Genomic DNA, 17,804 nt, shown 5'->3' with positions numbered 1-17,804 from the left:
TAGCCTGGGAACCTCCATATGCTGCAGGCGTGGCTCTAAAAAGCAAAAAAAAAAAAAAAAAAAAATTGAAATTGAATTGTAATTATCAGGAAAAAGAAGCAAAGCGTAGGACCATTTGGGGTTCACTGGGACCTAATTGTGTACCCAAGGGACAGGCCAGTCCGCAGTAGTAACAACAGAATCACCATGGAAACACCACCCAGTCACTTTAATTTTTGTCATGGCTATGAAGAGGCCAGATGGATGCTATTTTGGTTGATAGTAAATTCCTTCAACTCAGTTCAGGTGTTGAGTCTGGATTGTGTTTCCTGGCTGTCATGTATCTGGAGACAAGCCCAGACTGAGTCCTGTCAACTGTGAGCACTATTGAATAAAAGATAGTGCTTCTGTGGGTATTTGCACTGGTTTTTAGTCCTTGCTTCAAGTTGCCTATTAGCCTAGAGTGCCTCTCTCCTTGGCCACCCAGCCAGGGTCAGTACCCAAACCAGAATGACAATGTGCCTTGTTGAAGTCCTGCCTCACAGCTCCATCAACTCATCATTCTCTTCCATGGCAGGCCACAGTGCTCCAAAAATGGAGTTTGGTGAGGGACCCCTTTGATTTTGACCCCAGAGGTAAGTCTTGTTTTTCTTCCCCAGTATTGGATTGGCTTTGGAGGCTGTACCCAACTTAGGAAAAAGTTGGTGGAAACAAAGCAGCCAAAGAATTGGGCTTTCCCATGTTTGTTTTGGATATGGATCAAAAGTCTTGAATGCTGAGTTTGATTTTTTTATAAAGGGAATTCTTTTTTGTTTTAGTTTTTAAGCTATGGTTAACTCCTTGCCTTCAGATGGTCAGACATATTGACAGTAGGAACAGGCCATCCATCCCCATGACTCACACTGCATGAACTCAGTGCTTGGTGTGAATTAGCTACTCAAAGTGTTGATTAAAATGAGATGCAGGTTCTCCGGCATTTGCGAGTCTTCAGAAAATTCCAGGTAGCTTGTGAGAAGACCCTAGAGCAAACATGTAGACCATGCATGATCCTGATAGGAAGGAAACTCAAATTGGCCTAAGGTGCCATTGCTTTGCTACTAGAGAAGTTGAGCTGAGAGGGGCTGAATGGTGGCATAGTCTACCCTGCCACTATTACTCTTTTGCAAAATGGCAAGAATACTCTTCTCTCCTTACAGACCCTGCAATTGAAACCCAGATGTCAGACTTTTCCATAATTAGTTAAGAATAGGGGTATATTGGGGTCTGGCTTGATACTGAGCACATATCCATCCCATCTCATCCACTTTCCTATGGCAGAAAGAGACGTGGAGAATTCAAACTTACCTACTTCACATCTTCCTTTGGAAGGTTGCCAGCCTGGACTGTAGGAACAGTTCTCTTGGGGATTTATTTCCAATTCTCAGTGTGAGTGCTCTTTAACAATCAGCTGCGTCGTGAACAGATCTCGCTGGTAGAGACCCAGCTGGCTAGTTTGTTGCTCCACGTAGTCTCTTCTTCAGAGGCAGTCATTCTCTTTTGGTCACTGTCCAGCTGTGGCTACGTATATCTCTCTCGTCTCCACCTGGCCCAGGTTCAGAAAACCCTAAAAGACTCTTTGTGATTCCAAAGGCTGTTTTGGTAGAGGAGACTAGCTTGGTCTGCCCTTCCATTGTTGATTAAATTATCATTGCTTTTGGCAGAAAGCATTCGATCACATTCTTGGCATTGGTCCCCAAGAGCCAGTTGGCACACTTAAAGCTAGAGCTTTGAGTGGCACCTCTGTAGGGGGCTTCAATCTACCTCCATCACCTTTTAATTATAACCTTATGAATTATGCATCCATGAAGATGGCAAACACTATGTGTGAAATGCATGATTTTTCTCCGTCTAATTTTCTGGAACAGAACTGTTAATGACACAGTCTCTACCATTCCTTTTACTGTTGGATTGATTCTTTGGTATTTTTTCCTGAAGGCCATTCTGAATAGCAGAAGTAAGAAGACTGAGGCAGCTGGTGGAAGGGAAGTCCTTGTTTAATACCTGTTCTCTGCCAGAACTGTGCTAGACTAAATACATTTTCTTTAATCCTTACAACCCTGTCTGAAACGTCTTCTCAGTAAGGCTTATAGAGGTTTAAATCATCATGAGTCTTTTCATTGTTACCTCTGGGAACAGCATTTTATAAGTGAGGTGATTATATGTGTGTATACATATATTTAATACTATATATAATATATATACATTATATATAATCTACATGTAGTTATTGCATTTCTAAAATGATTATGGGACAGTATTGGATTATTATCATAGCCATAAAATAGAAAACAAGTTTTCCATTTATTTCCTTTCTTTTACTCAAGAGGTACACTGTTAATGTCACTGGTTTTAAAGCTGAGTTTAATAGAGGTCAGTCCACCAAAAGCTGGACTTAGAACCTTGGCTGTAGCCTATGCTGGTCCTGAAAATGAGTTTTTGGGTCTCTGTTTCATTGTCAGGATTGTAAGTTGAGTAGACTTCGAGTCTTCTCAACTGGTGAAAACTTGAATCCTCATCTAGGAAGTGGGAACCACTGGGATTTGTAGCAAAGTATTGAGGTAGTGATGCAATTCATTAGGCGCTGGCTGGCTCCTTTGCTCAAGCACATACTGAGCATATATTTTATGGCAGAGCTTGTAGATTGAAGTGAAGACCATCTTGGCCCTAAGGCTCCCATAGCTTAATGGGAGATGGACTTTGTAACCCTGCACACCCAGAAGTAAGTTTCATAATCACCTCGTCTCTTCCTTTGTTCTTCTTTCCTCCCCTCCTTTTCTTCTGCCAGTCACGCCCACACCATTTTGTTGGTACCCAGTAAACCCCCAGGATAAAGACATTTGCTATGGGGAAGTGTTCACATAGAGCAGTTACTGCATCATGGAGGAAGCAGTCAGTGGGATTGACAGCTGATGCCAATGAGGAAGTCACATTTCTTCTTCCTATGCATTGGGCAGGCTGAGAGTCACAGCCAGCCAGCCAGTCACATTATTGGCGGTTTGCCTATGAGTTCCTTAAATCTTATCAGATGTTTTAGAAAATGAAACCACATTTTTGGAGAAGCCCAAAGATAGCTGGGAATCTATCAATGACTGAAATTTTACTTCGATGACACCAGATTGTTTCTATGTACTTGGGATTTTTGGATCTTAATGTTCTTAAATTATAACATGAATCACCTCTTCAGCAAATAGGATGTGTCTAGATACTTACCTCCTGCACTCTGCTGATCACCTAGGCCCTCAGTTTCTCTAATTTAAGGATACTAATCTGAGGGGCCAGATTAGAATAAGTCTGCTTTTTTTCTGAGCTTCTTTCTTGGTTGAATTCTTGAATTCTAGGAGAAGAACCCCAGGGTCATGGTGGGATGGTGAGGGTCTCACTCTTCTAGATTAAAAATATTTTCACTACCTTTAGGAAACAGTGGTGCTTATTTTTCTCAATTCTTGCTGAAGGCTTTTTGTTAAGACTTTGTTTAGTCTCCTAGAGCAAAGTCTATAGGAGTTAAACAGGTAGCAAATGTGGGGAGGAGGCTTGCCTTCATAAGTAGGTGATTCCTGCCAAATCCAGATAAATAATGTGGGCTGTTTACTTCTCAAGACAAAGCATCTCTAGAGGAGTAAGAACGAAGAGCAGAATCTAGGAACTTAGAACATAGCTGAGAAACCCCTGGGGAGAGGTGGTGCCCACTGAGAGGTGGCTGGGGCTGCTGATGGGAAGAAAGCTTCTGGGTTCTGTTCACGCTTATCTTCATTGTCTGGGGACAGCCTCTGTCTGCTCCTTCCCTGTTGGGACTGGGAACAGCCACCCAGCCCCCAGTCAAGGCCAGAGAACACCAGGGCAGCAAACAGACAAAAGTCCCCTTTGGTGTGAGGAGTTAGGGAAATAAGGTGACAGCTGTCCAGCTCCCAGTGGGCAGTCCTGTGTCTAAATCCAGAAGTGGGGCTTCCATAGCTCCTCTGAGACACGAGGTTAAAGATGGTAATTGCTTAATAGAGAGATCAAATTTGTTCTCTAGTGTCTAGGGCTCTTCCCCTGCTCATCCTGGAGGCTCATCAGAGCTAACAGGAGAAGCTGACTCAGCCATCCCTAGGACCTATTCCCAGGCTGGGTAGCAGATCCTTTCAAAGCAGCAGGTCACAATTTCTCCAACTAGACACTTGAGAAGTGCCATTACATAAAACGCCACAAACTGAATAACACAACCCCCCTGAAACTGAATGTCTGGAACAGACAGGTCGAAGACTTAAAATAAGGAGGATCAATACACTCGAGCTAAGGAACAATGTTAGCAGCATGAAGCAAGAGCAAGATGTCAAAGAACCAGGTAGAAATATGAAAAAAGTACAGATAAAGAGCACAGAAGTAGGAGCAACAGTAATAGATGGAACCAAAGAATGCATTGATGAGATAAAAGAGCAGATGAACAGAAAACTGTAAACATAAGCTATGAAAGATTGCTCTCATGTCTGGGAGACAAAAGGGAAAAGAGGGGACTATGGCTAACCAGGGAGGTGGCTAGGCTTAGCAAATTGTGATTGACCACAGAGGCATTGTTTGACTTGCATGTAACTTATGAAAATTGAGACCAGCATTATAAAATGGAATTTTAGCTTCTCTTTGGGGTAGGGGAAAGAAAATCAAAAGACTTCCTCTGTGGATTTCCTGTCGTGGCACAGTGGAAACAAATCTGACTAGGAACCATGAGGTTGCAGGTTCGATCCCTGGCCTTGCTCAGTGTGTTAAGGATCCGGCATTGCGGTGAGCTGTGGTGTAGGTCGCAGGCGTGGCTGGGATTCTGCGTTGCTTGGCTGTGGTGTAGGCCGGCAGCAATAGCTCTGATTAGACCCTTAGGCTGGGAACCTCCATATGCTGAGGGTGCAGCCCTAAAAATACAAAAGACAGAAAGAAAAAAACCTCTCCCGAAACCACTTTCTTCTTTCTGCTTTATCCTGGGGTCCAGTTGGGTGTGTGATTTAGTTGACTTGGGAAGGACAGAATGTTTGTGCATATTCCTTATCTAGACCAGATCATGTCTCTCTCAAACAATTGGACTATATAAACTATACTAAATAATATCCCTAAGATCACACTTTTGAGTTTGAACAAGGTATATTGTGATCCAGCAGACAGCTGCCATGGTCCAGGAGTGATTGATGATGGGTGGAGAAAGCCCTTGGTAGCCAGTGGGCTATGGCTCTGGTCACCTTACTTACATTCGTCTTTGGTAGAAGCTGTAGCTTTCATGAAGACATAGGCAGCCAGGCCTGCTGGCAAGCCTAGATAACTATTCCTTTTATTGTTTAAAATTCTAAATTACCTGACAGATGGCTGGGGTCTTAATGTCAATGCATTTCATAAGATTTTCATCTTCTGCTTATAGCTGTTAAACTGCCCAAGGGCAGCCTTGAAGCACCTTTTCCTGGTTGAGAGGAAGGAGAGCGTAAAGCTTGAGAAAATGCCCACATGATTATTGCTGCTTTAAACAATGTTGGCTTTTTCTCAGTGAGTGAGTGGCAAACCCAAGATGGAGCTGAGAACACACATGACCCTGTTCTGTATTCACCAGTTACTCTTCTGCCATTGCCTGAAGCAAGGGGCTCAAAAAGGGCTGGTAGGCAAAATGCGCCCTCAGCTCTTCCCTGATGACCCTGCAGTCTGTGAATGAGGTAGTGATAACCTTGGGGTCCATGGGACTAAGCTCTGGGGGTCAGTTAGCCACCCTCTATCAAAAGAAAGATTTTGTGTGCATTTTTCTGGTGAACCAGGAACACCAGATTCCCAAGGTGTTTTTGAAATAAAAAATGGTTAGAACCATCATTCTATTTAGAGTTCATGGCAAGAATAATGGTCCTAAAAATATGGGAAAGAATGGAGGCTTTTTTCATGTCTAATTTTTGCCCTTGCTCAATGTAAGTTCTGATGTCTCCACCACTTCTCTTGGCCACCTGCATACATGGATTGTGGTGGAGGAGAACCTAAACCATCCTGGATGGCTTAGTTTAACTCTAATGAGTTGGGTTTTTAAATCTATGAATGCACTGGTTCTGACACTGGTGGCTAGTGAGGATATTTGAGTGCTTGCTCTATACCAGGCATGAGCACTGCATGGGTGAACATTTTTATCCTTATAGTAAACTTAGATATAAATAAATGCTATTATTCTTACCTGAAATGGTAAAAGATGGTGAGAGTCATCCAAATGAGGGAAGACTGCACTGACATCATTAAAGTCCAGTGGAGGGTCCCCGCTTCAGGGAGGGCCCAGAATGCAAAGAAGTCCCTAGGATGCATAAATTCCCTTTCCCCTTCAACAGATTGAAAAAACAGAGCTCTTTGAGTTCTTCCTGGACGCCACTAGATGGTGGTATACAAAAGGCTATTGCCTACCAGGATGCCAGGTGCCCAGGAAAGCACATAAATATTGCTCTGGAGTTTATACATCTGCCTGATGGTTTGAAAGAAGAGTTTTCAGAGTGAGGTAATTGCCTAATAGAGAGATCTCCTAACCTCCTCCTCTCCCTCCCCACCCACCTTGTCCCAGAGCAATTCAGAGTGACTTGTTTCCCATTTTTGGCTAAATGGTGTTTCTGTCTGCCTCTGTCTCATGGCCTAATTCGGGGTTTTCATTTTCAGAGAATTGGCAACCAGTGTGATCATTTCGTCCTCGGCAAGTTGCAACTGTTTCACAGTGATGGTAAGGCAATTTATTTTAACTTCTTTACATAGTTCTCAGGGTGCACTGATTCTAATGTTTTGAAGTCTTGAGATACACTGTATTGCAGAGCCTGTGAAACATTTTATTGCTGAAATGGGTGATGAGACAGGAAAATTATGAGTCTTTTTTTTTTTTTCTTTTTTTCCTTTTCATGGTCACATCTGCAGCATATGGAAGTTCCTTGGCTAGGGGTTGAATTGGAGCTGCAGCTGCCAGCCTCAGCCACGGAAACGTGGGATCTGAGCCACATCTGAGACCTATGCCACAGCTTGTGACAATGCCGGATCCTTAACCCACGGAACAAGGCCAGGGATTAAAAACCGAATTCTCAGACTATACTGGGTTCTTCTCCTGAGGAGCCACAGTGGGAACTCCTCTCCCCCGCCCCCAAAGAACATTATGACTCTTTACGTTTTCTTCTATTGTTCACTTTGTCCTCTTACATGAAATCTTGCTTGGGTATTCCCTGCTGTTATCATTAGCTTTCAGACACCTCCCCAGATGTAGATGTATGATCAAAATGTCTTTTGTGGCACTAAGGAGTGGACCCTTTCGTAACTCTGTAAGAATACTGCAGTGACACCAAAGCAATCTCATTCAGTTACGAGTTTTTCTTTAAGTGGTAGTACAACTTTAATGGCTGTTGCTATTTCCATGGGGTCTTAAGTGTATTTTTTTACTGCACCCTTTCCAGCAGTTAGGCACTAAGATGAGTCTCTAGTCTAAAAGCCTCATCTAAAATCATATATAATTCACATACTAAATGGCTAACCTGGAACTGTGCCTCTTTTCTCTTACATAGGAATTTAAAACAGTAGGATTATTTGGGGGTCAGATTTTGTTATATGTGCCAGATGAAAACGTCCTACAGTCTTGAGTAGTTAGTTTCTAGAAGGTATGAATCATTGCATGTGATATGTAGGGTTCTTTGCAGTTGCTCTCCAGATCCACAGTAGAGTTAATGGTTAAGTGGAAGATGGTCTCAATTCTAACAGTACTGTTAGGGGCTTTCCTTAATGGTACCTGGGCTATCATATTACTGGTTCTAACAAACTTTCCTTTGAAAAACATAGAAAAGCACTTTATGACATGATATTTTTGCATCTATCAGAAAATATACACATTTTGCAAATGTGGCAATGAATATCAAAGTGCTTTCCTTTACTAAGTATATTTATATTTGCTATTTCTGCAAAGCAAACTGTGCCATTAAATCTCTTTAATGTGTAATTAAACAATCCTTGGGAGTTCTCGTTGTGGCACAGCAGAAATCAATCTGACTAGTATCTACGAGGATACTGGTTCAATCCCTGGCCTTGCTCAGTGGGTCAGGGATCTGGCATTGCCATGAGCTGTGGTGTAGGTTGCAGACATGGCTCAGATCTGGCGTTGCTGTGGCTGTGGTGTAGGCTGGCAGCTGCAGCTCCGATTCGACTCCTAGCCTGGGAAATTCCATATGCCGAGGGTGCGGCCCTAAAAAGCAAACAAACAAACAAAAAAAAACCTTGGAAGTTCCTTGGTGGCTTGGTGGGTTAAGGATCTGGCATTGTCACTGCTGGCTGGGGTCACAGCTGTGGTGTAGGTTTGATCCCTGGCCTGGGAACATCTCCATGCCGTGGCCGTGGCAAAAAAACCCCAAACAAAACAACAATACTTAGCATTGTATGCTGATCACACATAACCTCTTTTTTAAAAAAATAGTATTTAATTATTTTATTAAAGTATGGTTGATTTACAATGTTTCATATGTATAGCAAAGAGATTCATATAGATATATTTCAGATTCTTTTCCATTATAGTTTTTTAGAAGATACCGAATATAGTTCCCTGTACCCATAGCCTCTTAATAGCATCTACTTTTAGACTCCTCTAACCTGTTGTCTCCTTGTGGTTGCTGAATTGAGTATCATTTCATGGTCAATGTCTTCTCCCCCTTGTTACTAAAATTCATTCAAATCCCACTCGTATTCCACCCAAGCCTTTGTGATGCATTTAATAGTGTGTTCTTATATATGCATGACTCTTTCAGTGTAAGCATTGTGTTCTAGACTATTTCCCTATCTGGAACCCAAGTGATCATCAGTCTGTCATTTAAGGTAATATTAGCTGATGAACCTGACATGATAAATTTATTATTAGGAGTACCCGAACAATTATTCCCGAGAACAGGCATCTCTTTTCTAAAGCAGGGCTTTGAGGATCCAAGCACTTATTTTAGCAGCTCTGTTACCTTAAAACCAAGAATGCCAAGCCTGTCAGGTTTTCTAGTAATAAGGAAGGGGAGAGGACTGAGGATTCTACCTGGAGGGTTATCTGGACCATGTCTAGAGCAGTATAGATCACCTGTATTAAGTTTCATTGACCACAACTTAGTCACAGAGCATACCCAGTGCCAGGGAGGCTGAAAATCTATTGTACCTGGTGCTGCTTTTTACATTTCAATTTTTCAATTGGTATGTAGATATACAAGTGATCTTTTTTCAACATTGACCTTGTGTTTTGTGACCTAACTACATTAACTACAGTTCTAGCAATTGACTTATAGATTCCTTAAAATTTGCTGTAGAATTGTGTTGTCTTTGAAAAGAGAAAGTTTGGTCTTTCTTTCATGATCATGGTGGTTTTTCTTTTTCTTATGTTACTGCAGTGGCCACATTTGAGTACAATGTTGAATAGAAATGGTAAGAGTGGATATCCTTGTTTTGTCACTGACTATAAGGAGAGAGCATCCAGCATTTCATCATTGAGTATGATCAGTTGTAGGTGTTTTGTTGATGCATTTTTATTTTAATTTTTAAATTTGTTTTTTTAGGGCCGCACCCATGGGATATGGGGGTTCCCAGGCTAGGGCTCGAATAGGAGCTGTGGCCACTGGCCTACGCCACAGTCACAGCAACACCAGGGCTGAGCCTCATCTGTGATCTTCACCATAGCTCACAGTAATGCTGGATCCTTAACCCACTGAGCTGGGCTGGGGAGCAAACCTGCATCCTCATGCATGCTAATCAAATTTGTTTCTGCTGAGTCACGATGGGAGCTCCTGTTGATGCATTTTTAGACGAGGAAATTCCCTTCTAACTCTAGTATTCTGACTCTTTTCTCATGAATTGGTATAGGATTTTGCTAAATGTTTTTTTCTGCATCTATTGAAATAATCATGTGATTTTCCCTGTTTATTATGTTAATATTGGGAACTTTATTGAATGGTTTTCCATCTTAAACCAACTTTGCATTCTGGGCATAAATTCTGTTTATTCACAATATACTGATTTATTAAGGTTTTGCTAAGGATTTTTGCTTGTATGTTCATCGAGATACTGGACTATAATACTCTTCTACTGAATTACCTTTGTCTAGTATTGGTATTGGGAAAATGTTGACTTCACAAAATTAGATGAAGTGTTTTCTATTCCATTTTTGAAAGAGTTTGTGTAAGACTGGTTTTTTTTTTTTCTTAAATGTTTGATAGAATATGCTAATAGAACCATCTGGGCTTAGAGACTTATTTTTGAGAAACTTTATAGTTAATTTCTTTAATAGATATAGGTATTCTGATTTCTTATTTTCTCTCATGTCTGCTCTAAGTTGTTTTATTTATAGTTTTTGTCCATTATATCTAAGTTGTTTAATTTGCCATAAAGTTGATCATAATATTAGCTTATTCTTTTAATGTCTTTCGTTCCTGATATTGGTAATTTGTGTTTTTATTTTCTTAATTAGTATATCAATTTTCTTAATCTTTTATTAGAACCATATTTCATCTTAATTTTCTCTTTTTGTATTTTCTCTACTTGTCTCTAATTTTCTCAATTTCATAAAATTATTCTCTTACTTATATTTTACTTTTTTGGGGTTTACTTTGCACTTTTTTCCCCTAGCTATTTAGTATGGAACTTTATAGTATCGACTGAAGAGATTTTTTCCTTTCTAAAATAAATATTTGTAGCTATAATTTGCCCCTAAGCCTTTGAGCCATTAATCCCTGTTTTAGCTGCATCACACACATTTTAATAGCCTCATTTATTTATTTATTGGTAGGTGGCAGGTTTAATAAGCAATTTATACTTAAGAGGCTTGTCTTGGGTAGCTGCAAGATGAATAGATCTCCACACCTACCTTCCAGAATCTTAAAAGTTTATATAGCGGATTTAACTGGGTTCAGTCATCTGTACTGTCCAGATGGTCTCAATTGCACATTACTCCCTCAAGGCTGTGTCCTTGGGCAGCTTCTAGTGTGGGGAAGGCAAGCAGAACACACGTTACAAGGACGGATGGATAGGGGAGGGGATGAGGAGCCCCCCGATTACCGGGGTCCGTGGTCTGTCAGTGGTCAGGTCTTCTCATGAGCTCCTTGAACACTTCAAGAATCATGTTAGTGTTTCACACACTCAAAAATAACTTTTTTTTTTTTTTTTTTTTTTTTTTAGATCAGGTAGTTTGCCTAAAAACCCATCTTCGTGTTAGTTTTATTCAGAAAATCTGGGGCCCTGGCACCTAATAATGCTTTATTTTAATCACTTCTAAATACTTTATAATTTCCTTTGAAGTCCTCCCTGACTTGTTTAGAAATATGTTGTTTAACTTCCAGATATTTTTTTGCATTTTAGATATCTTGTTATTAATTTCTAATTTCATTGTGGACAGAGACATATGATGGTTTCTGATCTTTTGAGATAATTGATGGTCTAGCACATGATCAGTGTAGATGAATGTGTCATATATTCTCGGCAGTTGTTGGTGAACTGTTCCACAAACATCACTAAGGTCAAATTGGTCAGTAGTATTTTTTAAATCTCTGTCCTTACTGATTTTTGGTTTTTATTTAGTTTTTTTTTCCTGTCAATAATTAACAGAGGAAGGTTGAAAAATATCCTAGGGTTATGGATTTATTTTTCTCAATTTTGGTTCTATCTACTCTTGCTTTACTTATGGGCATACTTGGAGATATTGCAGATACTGCAATAAAGAGAGTCACATGAATTTTTTGTTTCCCAGTGCATATAAAAGTTATGTTTATACTATTCTGTAACCTTTTTTTTTTTTTTGCTTTTCAGGGCCTCACTTGTGGCACATGGAAGTTCCCAGGCTAGGGGTTCAATCAGATCTGTAGCCACTGGCCTACACCACAGCCACAGCAATGGAGGATCCAAGCTGCATCTGTGACCTACACCACAGCTCAGGGTAATGCTGGATCCTTAATCCACTGAGCAAGGCCAGGGATTGAACCCCTGTCCTCATGGATCCTTGTCGGTTTCGTTAACTGCTGAGTCATGAAGGGAACTCCAGTATACTATACTGTAATCTATTAAGTATGCAATAATATTATGCCTAAAGATGAACAGACTTCAATTAAAAAATAATGCTGTTGGATAAATGCTGCCAATAGACTTGCTTAACACAAGGTTGCTACAAACCTTCAATTTGTGTAAAAACAAAACAAAACAAAACAAAAAACTTCGTTACCTCCAAAGTGCAGCAAAACAAAGTGCAATAAAATTAGGTATTCCTGTACTTGCAGGTTCCGTTATTTCATTTATAAATATTTATGTTTTTTTTTTTTTCCTGAGGTGACTTGTCTATAATTTGAAACATCCTTCTTTATTGATGGCAGTTCACTTTGTCTTAAATGAAGTTCTCTTTATCTTAAAGAGTACCTTATCTGATGTGTAACCATTCTAATTTTCTTTGCATTCAGGGAATATTCTCTTCCATAGGTTTACTTTAAAACTGTCTATATCTTGGAGTTCCCATTGTGGCACAGCAGAAAAGAATCTGACTAGGAACCATGAGGTTGTGGGTTCGATCCCTGGCCTATCTCAGTGTGTTAAAGCTCCAGCGTTGCTGTGAGCTGTGGTGTAGGTTGCAAATGTGGCTTGGATCTGGTGTTGCTGTGGTCCTGGCATAAGCCAGCGGCTATAGCTCCAATTAGACTTCTAGCCTGGGAACCTCCATATGTCATGGGTGTGGCCCCCCAAAAAACCAAACAAAAAAAAACAAAAAAAAAAAAAGAAAAGAAAAAACTGTCTATATCTTTATGTTTAAAATGTCTCCTGTAGGGAGTTCCTGTTGTGGCTGAGCTGTGGTGTAGGTTGCAGACGTGTCTTGGATCTGGCATTGCTGTGGCTGTGGTGAAGGCCAGCAGCTATAGCTCTGATTTGACCCCTAGTCTGGGAATTTCTCTATGCTGTGGGTGTGGACCCCCCCCAAAAAAAGACAAAAATAAAATGTAGGTTTGTCTTGCCTTTTTTAGCCAGACTGATAATCTCTGCTTTTTAACTGGAGTGTTTAGTTCACTCACCACGAGTGTAATTATTGATAAGGTTAGATATGTCTGCCATTTTGCTATTTGTATTCTGTTTGTCTTACTTGTGTTTTGTTCCTCTGTTCTTTTGCATCTTCTGTGTTTAAACATTTTTTTAGAATTCCATTTGCGTCTGCTAGTTTTTATTTTAGTGGTTGATCTAGGGCTTACAGTAAATATCCTTAACTTTTCACAATCTAATTTGAGTTAATATCATAGTATCTCATCTAAACTGTACCTTGTCATCATGTACTTCCATTTACCTACCTTATCCTTTATATGATAGGTATGTGTGTAATTACTGTGTATATACATACACAAATGCATACACATACATGTATATATTACATCCACATATAAGCCCCACAATTTAGTGTAATAGTTATTACTTTATATATACTGTCATCTATTAAAAAATAGAACAAAATACTATTTCACATTTGCCCATATACTTTCTATTTCTGATGTTCTTTATTCCTTCTTGAAGATTCAACTTTCCATCTGGTATTATTTTTCTTTAGCATACAGAACATCCTTTAACATTTCCTGTGGAACAGTTCTACTGGTAATGAATTTGAATTTTCTTAAGTTTTATTTATTATAAAATGTCTTTATTTTGCCTTTATTTTTCATGGGTTTATTTTGGTTGGATATAGAACTCTGGGTTGACAGTTTTCTTTCATCACTTTTAAAGATGTCATTACATTGACTTTTTTGCCTCCATTATTTTTGATGAGAAGCAATCTATAATTTTTAATTTTGCTCCCTATCTGCGAAGTATCCTTTTGGTCAGCCTTATTTCAAGATTTTCTTATTCTTTGGTTTTCAGCACAGGCCATGATGTTCCTAGTGCAGTTTGTTTGTATTTATTCTGCTTAAAACTATCTAAACTTCTTTAATCTATAAATTCACATTTCTCAACAAATTAGAAATTTGGACTATTATTTCTTCAAATATTTTGTGCCCTATTTCTGTGTTCCCTCTTTTTGGTACTGAAATTATACCCATGTTAGACTTCTTGATACTTTACCACAGGCCATTCTTTCCCCTGTCACCTCAAATATGCTATTAAACCCACTCAGTGAAATTCTGAACATTTCTCATACCCAAATAATCCTAAAACACTATTCTCACTATATCAGCTTTTTAAAAACTATACTATGTATTTTAAATGTAAATTATACCTCAAGGAAAAAAACTACACTGGTTCCCTATTGCCTACTAAATGTATACCAAGTGTGCTATCTTGGCATTTTGAGAATAGTTATGTATATTATGTATGCAGAAATTTTTCTGTATGATAAGAGACTGATAATATTGATTTCCTCTAGGAATGGGAACTGAGTGAAACAGGCATAGGAGCAAAACTTTTCAGCATTGACTTTAGAAATTTGAATCAATTCAGGATGTATCTATTCCAACAATACCATAAAATATAGTATCCTGCATACAATTTCTAATGACTCATCTCTCCCATCCCTGGCCGGCAAACGTGCCTCTTTAGTCTGATCATTGTATCTCTTCCTGTATCCTCATGCTCATGTTTCTTAACATGCATCCAAGACCTTGATCTGCCTTCAATTTGCATACCCACTTATAAAGCATTCTGCTTTAGGACTCTGTCCATTGCAAGTTTCAGCCTTTGTTCAAGAAGGGGTGCAAGTGGTGCTGATTTAAGGAATAACTAGACTGAGGGACTGGGATGTCATTGCCATTCCTCAGCTTTCCTGTCTACCTCTCTTTGTGTGCTGATTTTGTTATCCCAGTCTCCCTGTACTAAGGAAACTGGAATCAAAGCTTTAGGCAGCTCCAGACTTAGAATTTCACAGCCACATGATCAGAGACAGAAAAAAAATTTCCTCTGCAACCTCAATAAGTAGAATCCCAGAGAGGGACTCAGATTGGCCTGAATAAGGTCAGGGCAAGTGCATGTGACAAATCATTGATCAGCTCAGCCTGTGATTGGCAGGTTGATGGGAAGTATATGTATGGAAAGGGATAAGGGGACAATCTTCCAAAAGGAGAGGAGAGAGGTGCTCTTTGTGACAAAACACCAATACATACTCACTGTGCCTTCCTTGCCATCTGCTATGCCTACTGACCTCTCTGTTTCCTATAGCACTTTCTTAACATCATATGTTGCCCTGTTATACAGAGCATGCCTGTGTCCTTTAAAGTCTGACATGGGATAATCTCATTTTCCACAACCAAATTTTACTCTCTGAGAAAACAGGGTTTTAAATGTTTAAACACCAATACATTCTGACACAGGTGTGAACCTGAGGGTTTGCTAATGCATCACAGTTAAACTTGGATGCAAGATGCTTTGATGCATTGTAGTGAGACTGCTGGGAGAACTGTCTCTGGGCAAAAGAGCAGTTGGAAGAGCAGAGAGTGCTTGGGCTAAGTTCAGGGTAACCACAACAGGTGACTTCTGACTTTAGCACTGGATTATGCTGCTTCTTCCCCAAGTCAGCACCGCTACTTACTAGGGACTGTTCAGCCCATACTGAGACCACCTTCTAACTTCTATATGTGTAGCAGATAAATGACACAGATGTTACACTCTACCAGCTACCATCTTTAATGTCTTCAGACTTGTTAATGCTGTTTAAATCACTATCGATCACTAAAAAATCGTAAGAGCTTATCCTCCCTTAATGGAATTCAGAAAGAAAGTGGTTAACTGTGTAAGGTTTATTTTAGACTTAGATTCTTTGCTGACAAAAAGTAGTGACTGTATCAGCGTTATAATATCATTAGGAATGAAGAATGAAATTAATATATACTTGTTTATAAGAAAAGAAACAAACAAACCTCAAGCTCTTTACTTCATTCATCATTTACTTCTATATTTTGCCAATAGTAATATATCCAGAGATATTACATAAGTAAGGTCTGAGGTCAGAATTCCTCCCCCAGGCTTCGTTTTGCTACTGCTTACATGCTGGCAATTTTGATAAAGGGTTTTCCCCAGGGTAGGATGAAGAGATGGCTTTCAAATCTAGTTGGAAATAATGTAAACAGTTCTGATAAGTGGAAAAAGCTGAAACATAAGGAAGAGCTTCAGGTTATCTGTGGAATAAATCCATCATTCATGCCTTTGCCTGGGTGAATGTCATGGGCAAAGGCAAGCACTTTGCTGATATCAAAGTGACAAGGGACCCTGGGTTGTGCCTTGACTTAGCCATGCTTCCTTGGGAGGTCCTCAAGGGAGCTCCACACAAAGAAACAAGAGGACAGCCACTTCTTCAATGACTGACATACACTCCCTGGGCCCCGATACAGCATCTGAAAACTGGGCTGGTTCTGAGAATCATGCATGAGGCTTAAATAGGCTCTCTTCTATTAAGACCAAAACCCAAATCTTGGGACTCCTTTCCCTCTGCCTAGGCTTATGGTAACAAATCCAAAAATACATAGGCTAGAGTGTGCACAAGGAAGGTAGATCTATATTTTTCTTCCATTAATTACATGAGGCTTGTTCCAGAAATAACACTGAAAGTGATCAAGCTTGGGTAGCAGTCATTAAATTTTCTTTTTATTTAAAAAATGTTATAAAGTATAGTTGATTTACACTGTTGTGCCAATTTCTGCTCTTGAGCAAAGTGCCTCAGTTATCTATACACACACACACACACACACACATAAAGGTTCTTTTTTATATTCTTTTCCATCATGGTCTATCCCAGCAGATTGGATATAGTTCCTGGTGCTATAGAGTAGGACTTTGTTGTTTATCCATTCTATATGTAATAGTTTGCATCTCCTAGCCCCAACTCCCAGTCCATCCCTCTCACTCCTCCCTGCCCCTTGGCAACCACAAGTCTGTTCTCTATGCCTGTGAGTCTGTTTCTGTTTGGACATAGGTTCATTTGTGCGATATGTTAGATTCCACATATAAGTGATACTTTATGGTATTTTTTTTTCTCATTTTGACTTACTTCACTTAGTATGATAATCTCTACTTGCATCCATGTTGCTGTGAGTGGCATTATTTCCTTCTTTTAATGGCTGAGTAGTATTTCATTGTATGTAGGTACCGCATCTTAATCCATTCATCTGTTGATGGACTTTTAGGTTGTTTCCATATCTTGGCTATTGTGCTGCCATGAACATAAGAGTGCATGTGTCTTTTTGAATTATAGTTTTGTCCAGATATATGCCTAGGAGTGGGATTGCTGGATCATATGGCAAAACTATTTTTAGTTTTGTAAGGAAACTCCATACTGTTTTCCACAGTGGTTGCATCAATTTACATTCTCACCAATAGTTCCGGAGGGTTCCCTTATCTCCACACCCTCTCTAGCATTTGTTATTTGTAGTCTTGTTTTAGGTATTCTGCCAGTTTTTCTACTGAGTTTGTTGTTGTTGTTGAGTTTTATGTGTTGTTTGTGTATTTTGAAGATTAAGCATTTGTTGGTTGATCTTTGGCAACTATTTTCTCCCATTCTGTAGGTTGTATTTTTTTTTTTTTATGGTTTCCTTTGCTGTGCAAAACATGTAAGTTTGATTAGGTCCTATTTATTTTTACTTCCATTTCCTTGGAAGAATGATCTACTAAAACATTTGTATAATTTTCTTCAGAGAATTTTTGTCTACTTTCTCTTCTAGGAGTTTTATAGTGTCATGTATTATGTTTAAGGCTTTAAGACATTTTGAATTTATTTTTGTGCATGGTATAAAGGTGTATTCTAATTTCACATATTTACTTTCATCTGTCCAACTTTCCCAACACCGCTTGAAGATTGTTTTTTCCTTTGTATATTC

General features: G+C 39.4%; 1 long non-coding RNA gene across 1 annotated transcript in view; it reads left to right on the top strand.

Annotated features, from left to right (window-relative positions):
• Window positions 1–17,804, top strand: part of LOC110256512 — a 28,125-nt gene that overhangs the window by 848 nt on the left and 9,473 nt on the right. The window contains exon 2 of the long non-coding RNA XR_002338104.1: window positions 6,652–6,712. This is a non-coding gene — a long non-coding RNA (uncharacterized LOC110256512). The remainder of the gene's footprint in view (window positions 1–6,651; window positions 6,713–17,804) is intronic.

Source organism: Sus scrofa, chromosome 13 (assembly GCF_000003025.6).
Source record: "Sus scrofa isolate TJ Tabasco breed Duroc chromosome 13, Sscrofa11.1, whole genome shotgun sequence".
NCBI classification, from domain to species: Eukaryota; Metazoa; Chordata; class Mammalia; order Artiodactyla; family Suidae; genus Sus; species Sus scrofa.
The sequence above is the reverse complement of the archived record's forward strand: the minus strand, read 5'-3'. Positions and strand labels throughout refer to the sequence as shown.